Consider the following 4,839-nt stretch of genomic DNA (forward strand, 5'->3'; position numbering starts at 1 on the left):
GATCAGCTACAAAAGGTCTCGCCTCTATAGGGCATGCAAACTTTACTATGAAAAAAAATTTACAAAAGGAGATCTCTCTCAACCCTTGTACACCCAATTTCTCTCTCACCTAAAGTTCTTCTCACAAAAGCTCTCTCTCTTGGAAGACCCCCCTGAATCTCTGAAGCGACTGGTATCTGCTGTCCAGGAGCCTCCTGCTCCTCTCTCAGCGATGCGGTCTCCTTTCTCTTCCTCAGATTCCGTACGATGCATCCACAGCAGAAAACCAAAACCACAAGCCACTGTTTCACCGATCAGGTCCTATTTAAAGGGCTTAAACCTAATTAAAGAGGGATTAGGAGTCCTAAATAAATCCAAATAACCCCTGGACTGTCGGATCAAAATTGAAAGCTACCCACGCTGTCCGGTCACGCTCCGATCCATGGAATAGTGCCGTGGATTGTGAGAAATGCTTGAAAAATGCACAGACGATCCACATACCCACCCGTAGACCGTCCGATCTACCGTGGATCGGGGTACAGGCCCAGTCGCTGCGACTGGGCCTGGGCTGGCCCATGTACGCGGGCCTGGGCCGCGCCCGCGTCGGGCGCCTGGGCCCGGGCCATGCCCTGTGGGCCCGCACGTGGGCTGGGCCGCGCGCCCCACGAGTTGGCCCCGCTTGGGTCGGGCTCCGCCACCTGCGTCCACACCGCCGCCACTCCATCGGCCCACAGCCGATGGTCCTTTGCCGTCTTGGATCTCGTGCCGACTTTAAAAGCTCATATCTCCTCCATCTAAGCTCCGTTTAGGGTGATCTTGATCTCTTTGGACTCCATTTTTCACCGCGAACCTCACTGTGGGCTGAATCTTGAGGTGTCAAATCCTAACAATCTCCATCTCGACTCGATATTCGGTCTCCTCCTAACTCTGAGAGTTTCTGGATCTTCTCGCCTCCATACCCTGGGGCAATTGCCTGTTGATCATGGATGGACAAACATGAGAGTCGAGCCAGGTCACTCGATCCCATCTCCGTTGTATGTTATGTTCCTTCTGACCTGAGACCTACTCGGAGTATCATTTTGCTGTAATAGGAATCTCACATTGCGACATCGCCTCTCGTCTTTTCGAGTCTCCTGTCTCATGCCCGATCCAGCTCTACCTGGAGCTCCATCTCACTCTGGGCTCCGTCTGGCTCCCGAAGCTCCACCTCGCACTGGGCTCCCCATCAGATAATAATATCCTCTGCTCTCCTTCTTTTTCTCTAGCACAATCCTATCACCGCATAGCACCCTCAGGATTTCTCCACCAGCTACTATCCTGTAGCCTCTCGAATCTAGTTTGCTAAGTGAGATAAGATTCTGTCTGAAATCGGATATGTATCGGACCTCCTCCAATCTTCTCACTGCATCATCATATGTTCTCTAGCTGACTATCCCAATATCTCTGATCGCACAGCTCGATCCATCCGGCAGATATACAGTGCCCTCACTATTCTTCAGAGAGTCAAACTGCTACTCTCTGCAACATACATGATAGGAGCATGCAGAATCTAATATCCATTGCTGGAAAGAAGTAGATACCTCGTCAGATATCTCCAGAATATCTCCATCTGAATCGCTGCCGACCGTCGCTATAGTAGCCACTGTCTGATTTTTGAGTTGAGGGCAATCTCTAGCTAGATGCCCTAACTCCTTACATCGGTAACACTTGATTTTGCTCAAGTCTCTCCTGGACTTGGACCTCCCTCGTCGCGATCTCCTGTCACTCTATCTACCACCTTCTGCTCCTCCAGAAGCCACCAAAGCTGAACTACCACCATCTGAGCTCGAAGCTAGGTTCTCCCTCCTGAGAACCTCATTTTGGAGTATCACTGTGGTGACCTCATCCATCTTGATAGTGCTCTTCTCCACTAGAAGAGCGGTCACCAAGGATTCGTATGAAGGTAGAAGCCATGCTAGTAATACCAGCGCCTTGATCTTCTCCTCAACATTCTCGCCAATACTAAGGAGGTTGGTGAGGATCTTCTGGAAGTGGCTCAGATGCTCCTGTACACTCTGTCCCTCAACCATCCGCAGCTGGTAAAACTGCCTCTAAAGAAAAAGAGTGTTGGTGAGAAACTTTGCCATGTACAACTTTTCGAGCTTCGATCATAGCACCGTCGAAGAAGTCTCGCTCAGCACATGGATCACCACCTCATCCGTTAGGTATATGCGGATGGTACTCACCGCCTGCATCTGTAGCCATTTTTAATCCCACACCTCTATGGTGGTTGGCTTCTCATCGCACAAGAGAGCATCGATCAATTCTTGTTGGATGAGCACGTCCTTCACCCTTGCCTGCCACAAGAAAAAATTACTCTTACTATCAAATTTGTTGATCTCCATCTTGATTATTCCTGTTTTCTCCATCTTCAGTCTTGCTCACCACCGCTGCAATCTGCATCCTTGTACCGCCTCGCTCTGATACCACTTGTTGGATGGATGTCTGGCCAGGACACCACCTCCCGTGATCTTTTCAGTACCACGCGATACAACAGAAAGAAAGAAAAAATAAAATAAAAAATAATCAAAATACGTGGATCAGCCACAAAAAGGCTCGCCTCCATGGGGCATGCAAACTTCACTATGAAAAAAAAATTTACAAGAGGAGATCTCTTCCTTAACCCTTGTACACCCAATTTCTCTCGCACATGAAGTTCTCCTCAAAAGCTCTCTCTCTTGGAAGACCTCCTGAACTCCTGAAGCGACCGGCGTCCGCTATCCAAGAGCCTCCTGCTCCTTCTCTCTCAGCGACACGGTCTCCTTTCTCTTCCTCGGATTCCGTATGGCACATCCATAGTAGAAAACCAAAACCACAAGCCACTGTTTCACCAATCAGTCCCTATTTAAAGGGCTTAAACCTAATTAGCGAGAGATTAGGAGTCTTAAATAAATCCAAATAACCCCCTGGACTGTCGGATCAAGACAGGAAGCCATCCACACCATCCGATCGTGCTTCGATCCATAGAATAGTATCGTGGACCGTGAAAAATGCCTGAAAAATGCCCAGACGGTCCACAGACCCATCCATGGATCGCCCGATCCACTGTGGATCGGGGTATGGGCCCTGGTGCAGCACCTGGGCCTGGGCCAGGCCGTGTCGGGCGCCTGGGCGCTTGGGCCCGAGCCGTGCCCCGCGGGCCCGTGCATGGGCTGGGCCATGCACCCGCCTGGGCTGTGCTCCGCTGCCACCCGCCGGCGGTCCTCCACCGCCTCGAGTCTTATGTCGACTTCAAAAGCTCGTATCTCCTCCATCCGAGCTCCGTTTGGGGTGATCTTGATCTCGTTGGACTTCATTTTTTATCGCGGACCTCGCTATAGACTCAATATGGGCTGAATTTTGAGGTATCAAATTTTAACAAATATATCTCTTATAGTTCAGGTACTCGATCTAATACATCATTCTTTTTTATCTATTTTAAATTTAAAATTGTTATTTATAATTTTATTGAAGCTAGTAGTATTTTGGGCTTCTTTGAATTCATGCCAAGGGCCGTTTGGATGGTTAGACCTAAAATTTCATAGAATTCATATCCCAACCATCAAAATATTGGATTATAAGTTGGCTAGACCTATATTCATAAGTATCTAGAACTACTTTTTGAGTGGATTGATCCGAATCTAATAGTAACAAAAAAATGACCACGAAATCCATGGGATCTTGGGCCCAACTATCCAAATAGTCCTTAAATGCATGTTTTTTTTAAAATTTTAGTATGAAGTTTTTGAAGAAACTCACAACAAATGAACTTTAATAACTTAATGTGATCAATAGCTATCTCGGTACAACTATTTGAGCTGAACTTTAATTAACTTAAAAAAATAAAAAAAAGCACTAGAATAATGTGGTTGCCTGTTTGTATCAAAAAAAAAAAGCTTCATGATAAAATGAAACTAAAATTATCTAATTCCTCTTTTTTTTTAATTCTTTCTTTTTCTTTTTTCTTCTTACATACGACTACCAAAAGAATTAGAGAGTTAGAAAAAAATTGCCATTTCTAAAAGTGCAAGGATTATCAAAGGATTTACTGAAATGATCGATCATCTTAAACAACACGACCGTCAACATTTGAAGAAGCAAGTAATTAGTGCTGAAAAGTTTTTTCTCTTTTTTTTTTTGGCTAAGCGGTAGATCACACTACACGAGTATAAATGCAACAAAAAAAATAAAAAAATAGAGCATCCAAAAAGATTGTCGAGTAGACTCCAACTTAGTTTGAATCATCATGAGTGCTCAGCAACAAAGGCTATAACTTAATCCAAGCACTATGTCTCGTGACAAAAGATGCATCCTCCCTCATGAGTAGGGATGGCAATAGGTAGGATACCCACAAAATTTGCCCTACCCATATCCAAATCCGTTTAAGATCATACTATCCGAACCCATCTCAAATCCAATTACGAAATCAACCATGAATCCCAAACCTGTCCTATTTAAAAATTGGTATACCCATCGGGTACTAGAACCCGCAAAATCAACCCTCATTCATATTCATATTATCATAGAACAGAACTCATAAATCAAAAATTTTTTCATCAAAGAAGAATCCTTCCAATCAAAAAATCCTAAATCCTACAAAATTTCATGCTTGGATCAAGATTAAGCTCTAAAAACCTTAAGGCACCAACTCACAATGCCACAACTCCCACAAAATCCCATATCCCCGAGAAAAAAATCCAACCGGAACCTAAAGAACTCCTCCAATCTCCCTCAGGTGCTCTCCTTCCCCAATCCCCACAGATCTCCAAAAAAAAGAATGAAATGAAAAGAAAAAGAATTGAAAAGAAAAAAAATGATTAATCGATGGGGGAAAAGATCTTA

This window comes from Elaeis guineensis, chromosome 2 (genome assembly GCF_000442705.2).
Source record: "Elaeis guineensis isolate ETL-2024a chromosome 2, EG11, whole genome shotgun sequence".
Lineage (NCBI taxonomy): Eukaryota > Viridiplantae > Streptophyta > Magnoliopsida > Arecales > Arecaceae > Elaeis > Elaeis guineensis.